Below are 20,767 nucleotides of genomic sequence, written 5' to 3' on the forward strand. Positions count from 1 at the left end.
GCGGGCATCCTTCATTGGTGGTTCGCACCGGCTCGGGCAGCCGCGGGACGAACCCCACCCGCGGGCGTGGCCGTGGGGGTCGAGGTGGCCGTGGCCGAGGGGGAAGAAGCGGCGCAGCCACCTGGCCGCCTCGGGCGGGGCCCACTTCGCTGACTCGGCCTGCGAGTTCGTCGTGTGGATGGACAACCCGCCCCGCACCTGGTTCCAACTCCCGGACTCCTTCACGGAGGAGCTGGCAGCTGGCGCACCCCTTGGCCTGTGGCTGCAGCCGGACGGCTGCTGCAACAAGCCCTCCTGGGTGGCGGCGGAGTTTACTCCATCCGGCTACATGTACCTGACACGAGGGTGGAAGTCGTTCGCCCGCGCCCGCAGCTTGAAGGAGGGGCATACCCCTCACTTCAAGTTTGATGGGGCCACGATGCTCTTTGGGAAGATCTTCGAGGGGGGGGGGCGCCTGGAGTGCTGCATGGGGAGCGACAGCAGCAGCGGCGGCCACTCCTCCATCAATGACAACAGCGACGGTGACAGCGGCTCCCTCGGGAGAAGTGGGAGCGACTCCGACTCCGACGAGCACCCACGCCGCCACGTCAAGACGAAGGAGGACTCCGACTAGGCACTGGCGATGCCGGAGCCCAGGCCTCGGGAGCGGCAGCCCCCGTGAGGGGATTTCTTTTTCTTTTTCCTTTCCCTGCACTTGGACGACATGGGTGAGGGAGTCCTGGATTAAGGGGTCCTCGGGCGTCCGGACTATGTAACATGGGCCGGACTAATGGGCTATGAAGATACAAGACAGAAGACTTCTTCCCGTGTCCGGATGGGACTCTCCTTTGCGTGGATGGCAAGCTTGGCGTTCGGATATTTAGATTCCTTCCTTTGTAAACCGACTCTGTACAACCCTAGGCCCCTCCGGTGTCTATATAAACCGGAGGGTTTAGTCCATAGAGGCAATCACAATCATACAGGCTAGGCATCTAGGGTTTAGCCATTATGATCTCGTGGTAGATCAACTCTTGTAATTCTCATATTCATCAAGATCAATCAAGCAGGAAGTAGGGCCCGAACCTGGGTAAACATCATGTCCCCCGTCTCCTGTTACCATCGACCTCAGACGCACAGTTCGGGACCCCCTACCCGAGATCCGCCGGTTCTGACACCGACATTGGTGCTTTCATTGAGAGTTCCACTGTGACGTCATCAGAAGGATCGATGGCTCCATCAGTCATCTACAACAATGCTGCCCTGGGGGAGGTTTCCCCCGGCCAGATCTTTGTGTTCGGAGGCTTCGCACTGCGGGCCAACTCGCTTGGCCATCTAGAGCAGATCGACAGCTACGCCCCAGGTCACCAGATTAGTTTTGGAAATCTCGACTATGTCGCTGATATCCGAGGAGACTTGATCTTCCAAGGGTTCACGACCCCAACCTCCGCTCCGGCCTTAGATCCGGAGCGCATCGTCAGGTCCGAAGACGGGATTACTGAGCCCGCCGGACTATTTGCGGCCACTAAGCCCAGTACGGGGGAGCCGGAGGAAGTAGTGTCGCTGACAACCGTCATGAAGCCGGACTGTTTTCCGGACACTGGCTCCGAACCCTCGGAGTCAGCATCGTGTGAGCTCGGCCAAGGAGTTTCCTTCCCGCCGTACTCCTCGGATTTTCTTCTCCCTGGCCAAACCTCGCCTTTAAGCGAGGCTCTAGACTTGATGCGATCCCTCGTCATTACGGAGGAGTGATGTCCGAACTAGCCCAGCCCGGACTAGGGGCTGAGAGCGGGGAATTTTACGTCCCACCCACCACCCACTTCATAGCCACTGTCGAGGACTTAACTGACATGCTCGATTACGGCTCCGAAGACATCGACGGTATGGACGACGATGCCGGAGAGGAGCAGGCCGAAAACCCGCCGTTTACCGGACGCTGGATGACCACCTCTTCGTATGACGTGTACTTGGTGGACACACCCAAAGAGGGTAACGACGATGATAAAGAAGTCCAGTCGAGGATAAACCTCCTGGGACACAGCCAAAGCGCCGACGTCAGCGGCACCGCTCTAAATCACGCCGTGGAAAAGACAGCAATACCGGCACAAGAGACAACAACACTTCGGACGATGCCAAAGACAAAGAAGACCCCATCGAGCCAACTTTCGAATAGGACGATCGGGAAGATGGGCAAGTTAGCCCCGACGAACAGGCCGTAAACGAAGACTCGGAGGACAGTAATTATCTCCCACTCTCCGAGGACGAGGTGAGCCTCGGTGACAAAGACTTTATCGTACCTGAGGAACCTCTCGAGCAGGAGCGCTTTAAGTGTCGGTTAATTGCCACTGCAAGGAGCCTGAAAAAGAAGCAGCAGCAGCTTCAAGCTGATCAAAATCTGCTCAACGATAGGTGGACTAATGTCCTTGCAGCCGAGGAATACGGCCTCGAGCACCCAACCAAAAGTTACCCGAAGCGTAAACTGCTACCCCAATTTGACGACAAGGCTCTCGCACGTAATGCGGCTGACCGACCACCTCGTGGCCGGGACAAAACGACAACTAAAGCCGAACACCAGCCCATACTACCTCGCCGTAAAGGTAGAGATATAACATCTCGGGGATATACATATGACCTGCGGCAAGACCTGGACAATAGAGTAGGTCAGACCAGATCGATCTACGGATCGTGGGGGCGCGCCCCGACGCGCGATGACGGCTATCTAGCCGAACGTGACAAGCATAATCACGCCCGGGCCGAAAACCGCAGACGAACTCCATCTGAGCTACGTCGCGACTTGGCCTGATATAGAGGCGCCACACACCCCCTCTGCTTCACTGATGAAGTAATGGAACACGAATTCCCAGAAGGGTTTAAACCTGTGAATATCGAATCATATGATGGAACAACAGATCCCGCGGTATGGATTGAGGATTTTCTTCTCCATATTCATATGGCCCGCGGTGATGATCTTCATGCCATCAAATACCTCCCGCTAAAACTCAAGGGACCAGCTCGGCACTGGTTGAACAGACTGCCTGAAAACTCCATTGGCAGCTGGGAGGACTTGGAAGACGCCTTCCACGAGAACTTCCAAGGTACATACGTCCGACCTCCGGATGCCGATGACTTAAGTCACATAGTTCAACAGCCCGGAGAGTCAGCCAGGAAATTCTGGACTAGGTTCCTAACTAAAAAGAACCAAATCGTCGACTGTCTGGATGTCGAAGCCCCAGTGGCCTTTAAGCATAGCATCCGCGACGAGTGGCTCGCCCGACACCTCGGCCAGGAAAAGCCGAAGTCCATGGCAGCCCTCACGGCACTCATGACCCGCTTTTGCGCGGGCGAAGATAGCTGGCTAGCCCGTAGTAATAATAATTCAAGCGAACCTGGTACCTCTGAATCCAGAAATAGCAACGGCAAGCCCGATGCAACAGGCACAAGCGTCAAAACAACGGTGACAATACCGATGACACGACGGTCAACGCCGGGATTCAGTGGCTCCAAATCCGGCCAGCGGAAGAAGCCATTTAAAAGGAACAATCCGGGCTCATCCAGCTTGGACCGCATACTCGATCGTCCATGTCAGATCCACGGCACCCTCGATAAACCAGCCAATCATACCAACAGAAGCTGTTGGGTCTTTAAACAGGCCGGCAAGTTAAATGCCGAGAACAAGGAGAAGGGGTCGCAGAGTGAGGACGACGACGAGGAGCCCCGTCCACCGAACACAGGGGGACAGAAGAAGTTTCCCCCCAGGTTAAAACGGTGAACATGATATGCATTACCCACATCCCCAAGAGGGAGCGCAAACGTGCGCTCAGGGACATCTATGCGATAGAGCCAGCCGCCCCAAAATTCAACCCATGGTCGTCCTGCCCGATCACCTTTGATCGCAGGGACCATCCGACCAGTATCCGTCATGGCGGTTCAGCCGCACTGGTCCTTGACCCAATCATTAATGGATTCCACCTCACGCAAGTCCTCATGGACGGTGGCAGCAGCCTCAACCTGCTCTATCAGGATACAGTTCACAAAATGGGCATCGATCCATCAAGGATCAGGCCCACAAAAACTACCTTTAAAGGAGTAATACCAGGTGTAGAGGCCCGCTGCACGAGATCAATCACATTGGAAGTTGTCTTCGGATCCCCGGACAACTTCCAAAGCAAAGACTTGATCTTCCACAACGTCCCCTTCCGCAGTGGCTATCACGCACTGCTCGGACGAACTACATTTGCTCGATTCAATGCGGTGCCACACTATGCTTATCTCAAACTCAAGATGCCCGGACCACGTGGTGTCATAACAGTCAATGGAAACACAGAGCGCTCCCTCCGTACCAAGGAACACACCGCGGCCCTGGCAGCGGAATTATAGAGCGGCCTTATCAAGCAGAACTTTAATTCAGCGGCCAAGCTCCCGGACACTGTCAAACGAGTCCAGACTACTCCGCAGCATGACAGTCCAGCTCGTCAGGAGTTAGACTAGCAATTCGGCCTCTGTCTCAGTCCCGACCAAATGGCGGCGTACATACCGCGCGTACATAACTACGCACTCAAAATACCATGGGCAGAGACGGAGGCATAACTAGATGGTGGCCCATAATACGGCTTAACCTAACCTGGGCACACATGCCCTCCCTTTTCTTTTTTTCTTTCTTTTCTTTTCCCTTTTCAGGCTTCTTCTCTACAGACCCCTCCCGACGAACTGATCATCGGTCCTTTCGAAGGATGGATATACCAAGGCGGCAAGCAACACAGACGTGTGGGGGAATCTCTAGATGTTCTTCTTGACGATCATTCCACCTGTTTTCAGGACCCGCACACAGCCCCCCTTGGTCTTGGCATGTTAAATAGCCCTGTTGCTTATCACACTATTTGTACAAATACGCTTTGACATATTAATCAAATTATAATGGAAATAGTTTGCGGCCCAACTTATGTGGCACTAGCTTACTACTTCATTTTATTTCGTTATTCTTATCGATTGCACCCATACACATTGGTACGCTTTCGCCAGGGGCTTCATTGTGCTCCATACTACGGCAATAAAGTCCAACCAATTTTTATAGTATAGTTCGGCACCCCGAAGTTAGCATTATATGCATCGGCTTCGAATCATGTCTTTGGTCAATAGTTGGGTTGCCCGGCTCCTGTGCTTGCTACCTTACGTTCTGTCCTATCGGCTAAGGTAGTAAAGGGAGAACTACTGCGATTGTGTTTCTGGTTTATCCGAGCAAACACCTCAGTAGAGAAAGCCGAAAACTGACTGTCATGATGCGGCGAGAGCTGGTCAGCTATTCAGAGGTTAAAAATCTTTTGCGATTTTTTCCGCATTATGCGACGAATCGGCCTCTACCCGATCAGGCGCCTACAGCACCCTAGTCCGGATTAAATACTAACTAGGGGCTGCGCCTACATTTCTATTGTGAAACTCCTATGGCTAAGTGAGGGTGATAAAGACACATAGTCTGATTGCCTGGTTCGTTGCGCTAAACACCTCCTTCAAGGACCAAACTCTTGGATCAAGAGTGTTTAGATTCCATCTCGAACACCCCCGTAGTACCTACGTGGGGGCTGAAGCCGACGACTGGCCAACTCTCGGATTTAACAAAACAGCCGCACAGGAGGTAAAATTTTAAAAACAACAAATATTATATTATTATTACATAACGGCTTTGTTTCATAATACAAGAAGGGATAACATGAATGACTTCATTCAAAGATAATGTATTTTGAACACTGGCCCTCTACAATGCGGGATCCCTTCAGGACATCATCAAAATACCGCTCGGGCGTGCGGTGCTCCTTGCCCGCGGGCGGTCCCTCGGTCGCGAGCTTGATGGAATCCATCTTCGCCCACTGCACCTTGACGCGGGCGAAGGCCATCCGCGCACCTTCGATGCAGACCGACCACTTGATGGCATCAAGCCGAGGGCAGGCATTGACCAGCCGCTTCACGAGCCCGAAGTAGCTGCTAGGTATGGCTTCGGCAGGCCATAAACGGATTATCAAATCCTTCATGGCTAGTTTGGCCACCCTATGCAGTTCGGTCAGCTGTTTCAGCTGATCGCTAAAGGGCACCGGATGCTCTGGCGCAAGGTATTGCGACCAGGACAGCTTCTCCGTTGAGCTCCCCTCTTCGGCTCGAAAGAACTCCGCTGCATCAGCAACACTACGCGGTAGGTCCGCAAACGCTCCTGGGGAACTCCAAATCCGGGTCAGTAAGAGGTACCTTTTCTTCACAAATTTGCTCTGGATAATAAAGGCCTTACCCGCCGCAATTTTCCTGGCCTCCTGGATTTCCTGGAGGGCGCCCTGGCCTTCAACCCGGGCATCTTGTGCACTTTGGCGGGCCTTGGCAAGTTCGGACTCTTGATCCGCAATATTGCACTCCAAGGAATCACATTTCTTCACGGCGTCCTAGAGCTCCTACTGGACCTCACCGACCTTGGCCTCGTGTTTTTCGTGAGCGGCTTGTTCCTTTGCCGCTCTCTCCTGGGCTTCGGCCATCGCCTTCTTGAGGGTCTCCACCTCGGTTGCCGCTCCTGCATAATATCATGGCACTATGGTCAACACAAATAATTCATCCTTTCTGAATCTACACAAGGTCATTGCATACCTTGATTGTCCTCCAACTGTTTTTTCACACGGGCGAGCTCCTCCTCGGTCCGCTCCAAATTCTGCTTCAGTCTGGAGACTTCGGCAGAATGGGAGGTCACAGCCAGCAACGACGCCTGCTTATTCACATAGACATGTATGGTTAGTCTCCTGCGAAAATTATTTGATCCTCTGTCCGGCTTTTCTTTCCGAACACCGGACTGAGTCTCAGGGGTACTGTCTATACTATGACATTCTTTTTGCATAATTACATCACATACCTCAAAGCCTGTTAGAAGGCTGGTGCAGGCTTCGGTCAGTCCGCTCTTAATGTACTGAATCCTCTCAACCACCGTACCCATAAGGATACGGTGTTCCTCAACAATGGAAGTGCTTTGTAGCGCTTCCAGTAGAGTATCCGGTGCCTCTGGATGGACAGAGGTCACCATGGAATCGGTGCACCTCCTTCTTTCGAAGGAGGCTGCTTGCCTGATTCCGGAGCCATATAGGTCTCCGGAATTGTATTCGGCTGGGGGCTGAATTGGATATGGCCCCCATCGCCAGTCTCCAGGGGGATTTGCTCCCCCATGTGTCTGGCGGCCGAGGTATCACCCTCTGGCGCCACCCTGATGGCCTCATGCGTCTCTCCTTGGCCTGGGGAGGTCCTTCGAGACATCACCTCGGTGCCATCCATGGCCTTGGGGGAAGAGGCCGCTGGAAGGGACCCGCTGTCCATCACCTTAGGATCCAGCGAATTCCCTGAAGATGAGGATCGCTGGAGGTGGGAGCGAGCCGGACTGCAGAGCATGATTCAACATGTTAAAACTGCGAAATAAAGTGAGTTGGATATATGAATGCGTCTGTGCCTTTGAGTACTTACGATTCGGCCAGGGGCTTATCCCTGGGGCGCCACTCCGAGCTGCTGTCAGTATCCAACGCGGAGTTGTCCGCGAGGGAGACCCTCCCCTTCTTGGACGCCTCTGCCTCCAGATGCGTGGAGGTCGCCCTTTTCTTCCTTCCCCCCTCCGGGGGAGAGTTGCTTTCCTCCTCCTCCTCCTCGTCCTCGGCGGGGGAGGAGTGGGTCTCGGCGTCTTCGGACAACACGTTCGAAGTGCCCTTACGGTGGAGGCCACTCCTGGTCTCCTTGGCCTTCTTCTCTGACACTTGGTAGGGCGCTGGAACCAGCATCTTCGTCAGAAGTGGGATTGCTGGGTTCTTGGGCAGCGGAGCCGGACACTGAATCTGCTCCACCTTCTTTGTCCAGCCCTGAAAAAACAAATAGGGAAGCTTGGACATCTTCCTTGAGTATACAAGTAAAGGATACACCTTGAAATACGAAAAACTTACCGGATTGGCGGGATGGGTCAGGTTGTACCCACGGTCCTTAGTCGTCTTTGGCCACATCTCATTGGCCTTGAAAAGCACCTTCCAGATGTCTTCGTGTGTAGTGCCGAAGAACTGTTGCAAGGTCTGGTGCTCGGCCAGATCGAACTCCCACAAATGGAAAGTCCGGCTTTGGCACGGAAGGATCCGGCGAAAAAGCATCACCTGGATCACATTGACAATCTTGATGTTCTTGTCTACCATACTCTTGATGCGCTTCTGAAGTGCTGTCAGCTCGTCCGACGAAGACCAGTACAGGCCCTTCTCTAGCCAAGAGGTGAGCCGCATCGGGGCTCCGGACTGAAATTCGGGAGCCGCGGCCCAGGCGGCGTCGCGAGGCTCTGTGAAGTAGAACCACTGCTGTTGCCACCCTTTGACGGTCTCCACGAAGGTACCTTTGGGCCATGAGACGTTGGGCATCTTGCTCACCATGGCGCCTCTGCACTCTGCGTGTTGACCACCCACCACCTTCGGCTTGACATTGAAGATCTTTAACCACAATCCGAAGTGGTGTGACACCCCCGATTCAATCATACACTAATCATACACGCAAACGTGTACGATCAAGATCAGGGACTCACGGAAAGATATCACAACACAACTCTAAAATAAAAATAAGTCATACAAGCATCAAAATACAAGCCAGGGGCCTCGAGGGCTCGAATACAAGTGCTCGATCATAGACGAGTCAGCGGAAGCAACAATATCTGAGTACAGACATAAGTTAAACAAGTTGCCATAAGATGGCTAGCACAAACTGGGACAGATCGAAAGAGGCGCAGGCCTCCTGCCTGGGATCCTCCTAAACTACTCCTGGTCGTCGCCAGCGGCCTGCACGTAGTAGTAGGCACCTCCGGTGTAGTAGGAGTCGTCATCGACGGTGGCGTCTGGCTCCTGGGCTCCAGCATCTGGTTGCGACAACCAGGAAGAAAGGAAAGGGGGGAAAGAGGGGAGAAAAGCAACCGTGAGTACTCCTCCAAAGTACTCGCAAGCAAGGATCTACACTACTTATGCATGGGTATCTGTGTAAAGGGCAATATCGGTGGACTGAACTGCAGAATGCCAGAATAAGAGGGGGATAGCTATCTGTCGAAGACTACGCTTCTGGCAGCCTCCATCTTGCAGCATGTAGAAGAGAGTAGATGGTAAGTTCACCAAGTAGCATCGCATAGCATAATCCTACCCGGCAATCCTCCCCTCGTCGCCCTGTGTGAGAGCGATCACCGGTTATATCTGGCACTTGGAAGGTTGTGTTTTATTAAGTATCCGGTTCTAGTTGTCATAAGGTCAAGGTACAACTCCGGGTCGCCTGTTACCGTGGACACGGCTATTCGAATAGATCAACATCCCTGCAGGGGTGCACCACATTACCCGACACGCTCAATCCCTCTGGCCGAGCACACTTTCCTGGGTCATGTCCGGCCTCGGGAGATCAACACGTCGCAGCCCTACCTAGGCTCAACAGAGAGGTCAGCACGCCGGTCTAAATCCTATGCGCGCAGGGGTCTAGGCCCATCGCCCATTGCACACCTGCACGTTGCGTACGCGGCCGGAAGCAGACCTAGCCCCCTTAATACAAGCGCAGGCTTACGGTCCAATGCGGCGCGCGCCGCTCAGTCGCTGACGTCAAAAAGAGCTTCGGCTGATACCACGACGCCGGTTGCCCATATCTTGTCCCACGTGGCGGTTAGTGCGTATAAGGTCAACGACCCAACTTAGATCAAATACCAAGATCTCGTTAAGCGTGTTATTATGAAGTAACCGCGGACGCCGACCAGGGCTAGGCCCACCTCTGACCTAGGTGGTCTCAATCTGCCCTGCCGCTCTGCCACAAAGTAACAGTCGGGGGCCGTCGGGAACCCAGGCCGACCTCTACCGGGATGGAGCCACCTGTCCTTTCAGCCCCCACATTGGAATCACATGCGGGTACTCAACGAGCCGACCCGACTTTAGTCACCACCTGTATAGTATGTATGTATATATGTATATACCCATGATCACCCCCCGAGTGATCACGGCCCGATAGTATAGCATGGCAGACGGACAAGCATGTAGGGCCACTGATGGATACTAGCATCCTATACTAAGCATTTAGGATTGCAGGTAAGGGTAACAACTATAGCAACAATGACAGGCTATGCAGCAGAATAGGATTAACCGAAAGCAGTAACATGCTACACTACTCTAATGCAAGCAGTAGAGAGAAGGAATAGGCGATATCTGGTGATCAAGGCGGGGGGGGGGGGGCTTGCCTGGTTGCTCTCGCAAGAAGGGTTCGTCGTCGATGTAGTCGATCACAGGGGGGTACCGGCACCGGTCTCAGGGTTCTACCGGAAAGAAGTAACAGAGGGGGGAACACAATAAATAACAGAGCAATCAAAGCATCACAAAGCATAACATGACAAACGCGGTGCTAGATGTGCCCTAACTCGGTAGTAGGTGATATCGGCAAAGGGGGGAAACATCCGGGAAAGTATCCTCAGTGTTTCGCATTTTCGGAGAGATGAACCGGAGGGGAAAGTTGCGTGTTTGCTATGCTAGGGAGGTGTGGCGGACAAACGAGCTGCGTATCCGGATTCGTCTCGTCGTTCTGAGCAACTTTCATGTACAAAGTACTTTTATCCGACTTATAGATTATTTTATATGATTTTTTAAAGTTTTTAAACATTTTCTGAAATTCCTAGAATTAAATTAATTCGAAAATAAATTAAACGCTAAATGCTATGGGTACACAGAAGTGTACCCAGAGATGTGCATGTGTGGCTGACAAGGGGGCCCAGTTGATTGGGTCAACTGCCCAGTCGGCAGAGGCTGACTGGTGGGGCCAGGGGCCGAGTCAGCAGTCAATAATTTGACTATTGACTAGTCAAATCTGACCAATAGGTCCCATTGTCAGTGACTGTTATACACAAAACAGGTTTAATTAATCTGGTTAAATAGCTAGGGGTCCACTTGTCATTCCCTTTAGCTTAAGTAAATTAGTTAGTTACTTTAATTAATTAAGTGGGCCCAGAGGTCAGTGTCACATGGGTGGATTAGGGAGGTTAGCTTAGGCCTAACCATCATGGTTAGCGCCGGGACCCATAGGGAGTGGCCCAACCGGCCAGTTTAAACCACGCACGCACCGGCGACTAGGCCCGATGCGGCGGCAGTGGTTGGAATATGGCCTCCGGCGACCCTTTGGACTGCGGAGTGGCTCGTTCGAACCGAAGGAGCAACGCGCGTGCAACGACGACCTAGGTTCGAGCAGGGGGTGGGCTACCACGGTGACAGCGACGGCGTGCAGCGGCAAGGCAACGGGCGATCCGACGCGGTGGCGCTCGCGCGGGGACATAGGGGAGAGGGAGCACGGTGAGAGTGAGGCTCGAACGGGCATGGCGGAAGATCTGCCAGGGAGGAAGAGGGGAAGTGAAGGGGGCCTCACAGAGTCCTGTAGTTGAGCGAGGCGTGCTCGAGGAGGAGGACGAGGAGGCGATGACAACGGTGGGCGGCTCCGGCGAAGCAGTGGCAGGACGAGGCGGCGGCGGTGTGCGGTGGAGCGGTCCGGCGAGGGGCGCTGTCGTGGTGGCGACAGGAATCGGTGGTGTGGCGGAGTGTGGCTTGGGGAGGCCGTCGAGGGCGAAGTGAGGAGAGGGTGGTCGGCGACGGGATGAGGGCAGCACTGGGCGGCGGCGTCGGGCCCTCCCGATCTAGATCCAGCAAGAGAGGGGGGAGGGAAATGAGAGAGAGACATGGGGCGAGTGGGGAGTGGGCTAGGGTTCGGTTAGATGGGAGGGGGGTTAAGCGGGGCAGTGGGGGAGGCCGGCTGGGCCAGGTGGGCCGGTTGGCCACCTGGGCCAGTTGGACCAAAGGGGTGCTTCTCCCTTTTCCTTTTCTTTTGTCTTTGTTTTTATTTATTATTTTCTCTTCTCTGTTTTCTATTATAGTTCATTTACTTTTAGTTTTATAAAATACCAAGTTAGCACCCAAATTAGTATCATTAATATAAGCCATTGCCAAACTTAGTTTGGACCCAAAGTAAATTAGTTTAATATTGCTATAATTTAAAAAGCTATTATATTACTATTTTAGCCACTGTTTTAACTAGTTTAGGGCATTTAACACTTTACAAAAATTTGGTTTCTCCACCATAATTACTAACGAATTATTTGTCACATCCAGAACATTTTGGTTTTAGTATTTCAAAACTTTTATTGTTTAACTTGAATTTGAATTTTGAATCCGAACGGGGTTGACTCATCGCGAGATTAACAACGGTAATCGTAGTGACGTGGCATTGTTAGCAGAGATTACTGTAGCTTAAATATCCGGGCGTCACAATTCTCCTCCACTACAAGAAATCTGGTCCCGAGATTTAAGAGGTAGAGTAGGGGGGGATTTTGGTTACGAAATTCTAACGGATCTTCTCGATCTTAGTGGCTCTTCTCAAAGAGGTCGATCCATTACATTGATGTCTTCATTTCTCTGCTTCAGATCATCATGATGAAGTCGTCATCCTTTCTTCGGGAATTTCCTTCGTACTTACGAAAAGGATAAGGGGTAGCTTCAGAAGTACTTTACAAGGTTGGCTATCTATTAGACAACTCAGGGAATGTGGCAGAAAGTATCTCTCGAATAGATACTTAAGAAAATACCGAGAGTAAAGTAAGAAGGTACCATGAGAAGTTTCCAATGGGCAAACAATTGTTCGATGGCCTAATTAGAAGGTGAAAGGGGTTCAGAGCAACGAGAATAAGTATTGCGTCTGATACCAGAATAGATCACTAGGCAGGTGACCCGTGAATTACATAAGAAGTCAAGCGCGAGGAATAACTTTGACAACAGGGTGTACAGGAGAGTCAGGTTTCGATCCTGTGGAACTGTGGGTTATGGGCCCGCCATGTGGGTTAAAAGTAGAAAGGGGGCTGACATCTTGCACGGTAACGATAGCAAGGCATATCAGAGGGTAGCCTGCCAGTTATGTTGGCAACAACGTTGGTACCAAGGGCGAGGGACGAAGAGAACCATTTTCCTGCTCGTTGAACAAGGCGGACCAATAGGCAAGGTTCTCGTCCATCGGTGGCTACCGGAATGTCATCAACAATAGTAACAGTGTCTTATTGACAGAGTAGTACACCAAGGTGTTTATATAAGTAGTGAATTATTACTGCTTAGATCATATAGATCACAAGAAAGATTAATCAAAATATTGGAAAGGAAAAGGTGATCATCAGATTAAACAGAACAATGGAAAGGAAATGTGTTTAAACACATATTTCAGGGGGTATATCGTTCCCAAGGATAAGCAAAGTATGATATACATGATAGGATAGAAAGTAGAAAACCATTTAGGTAATGAGAGAGGAATTTCACGACATTACCCATACAAAGGTGTTAGGATAATTGATAAAGAAAATCTAGCATTGTGCTTCAAATGTTCTTATTGAAGATCGGAGTACCACAGACATGTTTCAAGATATCATTGACATGGACTTTAAGCAAGGTCGGACTATGGATACAAGAAGGATTCATCAGGAACAACTTGTGGAATAGGTCTTACAGTTTCCCCATGGAAGAATGGGTAACCTTGCTGAAAAGGAAACTATAACAATAGGGCCTCCGGCCAGGTGTGCTAGGCATGACATCACCTTACCGGGTCATGTAAAGATGTTATAACTCCTAGAAATACGTTCCAACCATCATATTTGACTGAGAATCGGATCTGATTTGGTTCAGGATACCTCAGACTCATGATGCCTGAGAAGAAAGAGGGGTGCAACACAATTTGACGAGATGGCGTTGCAAGATTCTCGGGAAATGAACCATGGGAGCAAGTTTCGAATCATGAGTTCATCATTAAACCAAGGAGAGGATGAGGAGGTGGCTGATGAACTCAGCGACAATCCATCAAGGTTTCCAAAAGATGGATTGCCACAATTATGTGAAGAAGGAGATAACATTTGTCAGATCAAATGATATAATGATGTATGCTCGAGGAAAACATACACAGTTAAACACTGCTTTGAAAGGTGCACTCGAAATATGGCTTAGGTAGTATGATCAATGCTAGAATGGTGATTCAGTAACCAATAGTCTAAGAATGAATTGTCGACCATTAACTCCAAAGCAATAGGGTTGCTAGGAGTATAGAATCCAAGCAGCATCTTTCACTTGTTGGTATTACAGTTGGAAGCAACACAGGGACCAAGAAGAATGGTGATGGAGAGAAGCATCACTGTATCAAGAATTCTTAAGAGGTGGTGAAATTCTCACTACATCCTCGACATAAGAGACAGTAATACTTCAAGGTATAACATATCATAAGTCGAATAACAAGGAACTCAAGGTATAACACAAAACAAGAACAAGTTTTGTGTTGGAGGGAATGCAAGAATGTTGTCGATGTTAATACCAATCATTGAGGGGAAAGGATGGTATTTCCCATCATGAATTCGATTCACACTTGGAAGAAGGCATATCATTGTTGATGATGATCATGACACATTTGTCGAGAGATTTCATTAAGATGTAATGGATCGGCGATGACATCAAGTCAAATGAATGATGAAGCGAAAGGTTATTGAAACCACTAGTACAATACGAACTTGAAATCAAAGATTGTTGTTCAAGGCGAAATGATATGCCGAGGACGATCGCCGTAAACTTAGCTCATCGTCGAAAGTTGTGCTCCGAGAATAAGGACTAGGTAGCACGGTTAAAATTTAGCACGATAATGATATAGCTGATCAGGCTAGGAATGACTTGATGGAGTATTAAAATTCTCAACAACAACGTATTGGGAGTACTGAATCTCAGTGTTGATTCGATTCACAACCCGGTGTTTTCGGTTGACGACAACCCAGAACCCGTGGAGTGACTATGACGGGGAAAGGTATTACTTCATCAGAAATTCATAAGATGAAGTGCAATGGGTTGATATCCTTGAGATACAAGGGGGTAATACTCTAAGGTAGAGTAGAATAGAAGCTTGACAGGTGAAATGATGTGCAGAAGACAAGTAATTTAACTTGTCCGAGAAACGGGATCAAAGAAGAACAATATGGCCGGAACCACGATTGCAAAAGATCAAATCCCAGATATAAGATGAACTTATACCAAGGGGATAATTAATTTAAGAGAAGCTTCCATGATAAGATCTACATCGTGTCCATGGGCATGAACACAAAGTTAAAGGTCGACTCCCACTTCTCCAATGCACAACCTTTCATTCACTTCTCACTTTCAAAGAAGTTGTACTGTTGAAATTTTATCTGGCAAATACCAGAAGAGTATTACTCGTGAAAACTTTTGAGTTCACACATATTAAGGAAGGCATAGGTTCAATCCATCAGGGTATCGTGGAAACATATACCACAGGCTTCAATAGTAAATACCACCAGGTCGAAAGCTGAGCATGGTTGAGAAAGCAGAGGATACAATTTACCAAAGGTATTATGTATCTGAGAGAAGGCTCACAAGGTTATTGAATATGAAGGACGCTGTTGGATAAAATCCAACAAAGGATCTGCCGGTCCATGACGGAGCTGATGTGTGCATCGGCGCACAACCAGAGGAAGAATCAATGCAAAGGCATTAGATTATAGAAACAACTGACTAATTCAAAGCTCAAAGGCAAAGAATCATAATGTCCAATTCAAGGGATCAGAGGTAAACACTCTGATTAAGGATGGATAAGTTGAGTAGGCTTAGGGTACAATCGACGGCAATTGGACTGGTTGAGAACCAGCTCACGTTTAAAATGACGTCTGAGCCGAAAGGATAATTTTCAGGGAATATTTTATGATTGCGTGCATTCACACACATGTTGAATCAACAGGACCAGAATGTCAATCACAAGGATTTTAATGGTTATTGATAGACAAATGGAATTGTCTAGACTACAAGCAGACAAGTATTTGCAGAGCAATAAAGCTGCTAAGGATTTTCGGAGGATTGAATAGTATTTCGAAGACTTTTGTAAAACGCATGAACAACTGGGGATGAATGAATCATCGATAAGTGTGAGGAATTTTACGTAGGGTTATTCAGGTGGCAAGGAACCGCAAGGCAGTAGGCACAAAATATTCTCAGAATAACGAAGAGCAGTTCGAGGCATCTTGTATTAACAAGATAAATGGGGTTGAACGTAAGACTGACAAGTGTATGCAGTTATCTCTAAGCATATAACAGTGGTAGGGAATGCAAAAAGCGATGACACAAAGTCTTGAGAGAACACTATAAAGGATCTTCATAATCTTCTGGTGCAGCAGGCGATCATCTGTACTAAGGGGCTCTCTGGGAGAAATTATTTATGAGAACCTAGAGTTCGAGTTAGCAAAATCATTTAACCTGAATAGAAGAGAGATCAGAGTCCCAGAGTATAGACGAGAAGTAAAAGATCCTAATACCACCCAATGGCGACGTGGGCCCATGGGCCGCACAGCCATGTTAGTAAAAGTTTTGTACTGTCTAGACTCGACTTCGGCCAAGGAGTGTGGAAGGGGGATTCCTACAGGTAGTCGGCTCTAATACCAACTTGTGACACCCCTGATTCAATCGTACACTAATCATACACGCAAACGTGTACGATCAAGATCAGGGACTCACGGGAAGATATCACAACACAACTCTAAAATAAAAATAATTCATACAAGCATCATAATACAAGCCAGGGGCCTCGAGGGATCGAATACAAGTGCTCGATCATAGACGAGTCAGCGGAAGCAACAATATCTGAGTACAGACATAAGTTAAACAAATTGCCATAAGATGGCTAGCACAAACTGGGATACAGATCGAAAGAGGCACAGACCTCCTGCCTGGGATCCTCCTAAACTACTCCTGGTCATCGCCAGCGGCCTGCACGTAGTAGTAGGCACCTCTGGTGTAGTAGGAGTCGTCATCGACGTTGGCGTCTGGCTCCTGGGCTCCAGCATCTGGTTGCGACAACCAGGAAGAAAGGAAAGGGGGAAAAGGGGGAGAAAAGCAACCATGAGTACTCATCCAAAGTACTCGCAAGCAAGGATCTACACTACTTATGCATGGGTATATGTGTAAAGGGGCAATATCGGTGGACTGAACTGCAGAATGCCAGAATAAGAGGGGGATAGCTAATCCTGTCGAAGACTATGCTTCTGGCAGCCTCCATCTTGCAGCATGTAGAAGAGAGTAGATGGTAAGTTCACCAAGTAGCATCGCATAGCATAATCCTACCCGGCGATCCTCCCCTCGTCGCCCTGTGTGAGAGCGATCACCGGGTTATATCTGGCACTAGGAAGGGTGTGTTTTATTAAGTATCCGGTTCTAGTTATCATAAGGTCAAGGTACAACTCTGGGTCGCCTGTTACCGTGGACACGACTATTCGAATAGATCAACTTCCCTGCAGGGGTGCACCACATTACCCGACACGCTCGATCCCTCTGGCCGGGCACACTTTCCTGGGTCATGTCCAGCCTCGGGAGATCAACACGTCGCAACCCTACCTAGGCTCAACAGAGAGGTCAGCACGCCGGTCTAAATCCTATGCGCGCAGGGGTCTGGGCCCATTGCCCATTGCACACCTGCATGTTGCGTACGCGGCCGGAAGCAGACCTAGCCCCCTTAATACAAGCGCATGCTTATGGTCGAATGTGGCGTGCGCCGCAGTCGCTGACGTCAAAAAGAGCTTCGGCTGATACCACGACGCTGGTTGCCCATATCTTGTCCCACGTGGCGGTTAGTGCGTATAAGGTCAACGACCCAACTCAGATCAAATACCAAGATCTCGTTAACCGTGTTATTATGAAGTAACCGCGGATGCTAACCAGGGCCAGGCCCACTTCTCACCTAGGTGGTCTCAACCTGCCCTATCGCTCTGCCACAAAGTAACAGTCGGGGGCCGTCGGGAACCCAGGCCCACCTCTACCGGGATGGAGCCACCTGTCCTTTCAGCCCCCACATCGGAATCACATGCAAGTACTCAACGAGCTGACCCGACTTTAGTCACCACCTGTATAGTATGTATGTATATATGTATATACCCGTGATCACCTCCCGAGTGATCACGACCCGATAGTATAGCATGGCAGACGGACAAGCATGTAGGGCCACTGATGGATACTAGCATCCTATACTAAGCATTTAGGATTGCAGGTAAAGGTAACAACTGTAGCAACAATGACAGGCTATGCAGCAGTATAGGATTAACCGAAAGCAGTAACATGCTACACTACTCTAATGCAAGCAGTAGAGAGAAGGAATAGGCGATATCTGGTGATCAAGGGGGGGGGGGGGGAGGGCTTGCCTGGTTGCTCTGGCAAGAAGGGTTCGTCGTCGATGTAGTCGATCACAGGGGTACCGGCACCGGTCTCAGGGTTCTACCGAAAAGAAGTAACGGAGGGGGGAACACAATAAATAACAGAGCAATCAAAGCATCACAAAGCATAACATGACAAACGCGGTGCTAGATGTGCCCTAACGCGGTAGTAGGTGATATCGGCAAAGGGGGGAAACATCCGGGAAAGTATCCCCGGTGTTTCGCGTTTTCAGAGAGATGAACCGGAGGGGAAAGTTGCGTGTTTGCTATGCTAGGGATGTGTGGCAGACGAACGGGCTGCGTATCCGGATTCGTCTCGTCGTTCTGAGCAACTTTCATGTACAAAGTACTTTTATCCGACTTATAGATTATTTTATATGATTTTTTAAAGTTTTTAAACATTTTTCTGAAATTCCTGGAATTAAATTAATTCAAAAATAAATTAAACGCTAAATGCTATGGGTACATAGAAGTGTACCCAGAGATGTGCATGTGTGGCTCACAAGGGGGCCCAGTTGATTGGGTCAACTGCCCAGTCGGCAGAGGCTGACTGGTGGGGCCAGGGGGCTGAGTCAGCAGTCAATAATTTGACTATTGACTAGTCAAATCTGACCAATAGGTCCCATTGTCAGTGACTCTTATACACAAAACAGGTTTAATTAATCTGGTTAAATAGCTAGGGGCCCACTTGTCATTCCCTGTTAGCTTAAGTAAATTAGTTAGTTACTTTAACTAATTAAGTGGGCCCAGAGGTCAGTGTCACATGGGTGGATTAGGGAGGTTAGCTTAGGCCTAACCATCGTGGTTAGCACCGGGACCCATAGGGAGTGGCCCAACCGGCCAGTTTAAACCGCGCACGCGCCGGTGATGAGGCCCGACGCGGCGGCGGTGGTTGGAATATGGCCTCCGGCGACTCTTTGGACTGCGGAGCGGCTCGTTCGAACCGGAGGAGCAACGCGCGTGCAACGACGGCCTAGGTTCGAGTGGGGGGTGGGCTACCACGGCGACAGCGCCGGCGTGCAGCAGCAAGGCAACGGGCGATCCGATGCGGTGGCGCGCACGCGGGGACAGAGGGGAGAGGGAGCCGACGCGGGACGAGGAGACGCGACATGACGGGCGTGCAGCGCGTGCAGGGAGCACGGTGAGAGCGAGGCTCGGACGGGCACGGCGGCAGATCTGCCAGGGAGGAAGAGGGGAAGGGAAGGGGGCCTCACAGAGCCCTGTAGTTGAGCGAGGCGTGCTCGAGGAGGAGGACGAGGAGGCGACGACAACGGTGGGCGGCTCCGGCGAAGCACTGGCAGGACGAGGCGGCGACGGTGTGCGGCGGAGCGTTCCGGCGAGGGGCGCTGGCGTGGTGGCAACAGGAATCGGTGGTGTGGCGTAGCGTGGCTCGGGGAGGCCGTCGAGGGCGAGGTGAGGAGGGGGCGGTCGGCAACGGGATGAGGGCGGCACCGGGCGGCGGCGTCGGGCCCTCCCGATCCAGATCCAGCGAGAGAGGGGGGAGGGGAACGAGAGAGAGAGACATTGGGGCGAGTGGGGAGTGGGCTAGGGTTCAGTTAGATGGGAGGGGGGTTAAGCGGGGCAGTGGGAGAGGCCGGCTGGGCCAGGTGGGCCGGTTGGCCACCTGGGCCAGTTGGACCAAAGGGGTGCTTCTCCGTTTTCCTTTTCTTTTGTCTTTGTTTTTATTTATTATTTTCTCTTCTCTGTTTTCTATTATAGTTCATTTACTTTTAGTTTTATAAAATACCAAGTTAGCACCCAAATTAGTATCATTAATATAAGCCACTGCCAAACTTAGTTTGGGCCCAAAGTAAATTAGTTTAATATTGCTATAATTTAAAAAGCTATTATATTATTATTTTAGCCACTGTTTTAACTACTTTAGGGCATTTAACACTTTACAAAAAATTGGTTTCTCCACCATAATTACTAACGAATTATTTGTCACATCGAGAACATTTTGGTTTTAATATTTGAAAATTTTTATTGTTTAACTTGAATCTGAATTTTGAATCCGAACGGGGTTGACTCATCGCGAGATTAACAACGGTAATCGTAGTGACATGGCATTGTTAGCAGAGATTACTGTAGCTTAAATATCCGGGCGTCACAGTGGGGTGGGATGCGGAGGAAGGCCTCACACACGACAATGAATGCCAAGATGTTGAGGAAGGAGTTGGGGGCCAGATCGTGGAAATCCAGCCCGTAGTAGAACATGAGTCCGCGGACGAATGGGTGGAGAGGGAATCCAAATCCGCGGACGAAGTGGGGGATGAATACCACCCTCTCATGGGGCTCCGGGGTGGGGATGATCTGCCCCTTTGCTGGAAGTCGGTGGGCGATTTCCTAGGCTAAGTACCCAGCCTCCCGAAGCTTGGTGATGTTCTTCTCCTTGACGGAGGAAACCATCCACTTGCCCTGTGCTCCAGATCCATACATGGTCGGAGTGCTTTTCTGAGGCGGAGAGGATGAGAGCTTGGGCGCTGGAGCTCGAGAATGGGTGGGCAGAGAAGAAGGCATGGGTGAAAGAGTGAA

The sequence above is a fragment of the Triticum aestivum genome, chromosome 7D (genome assembly GCF_018294505.1).
Source record: "Triticum aestivum cultivar Chinese Spring chromosome 7D, IWGSC CS RefSeq v2.1, whole genome shotgun sequence".
Lineage (NCBI taxonomy): Eukaryota > Viridiplantae > Streptophyta > Magnoliopsida > Poales > Poaceae > Triticum > Triticum aestivum.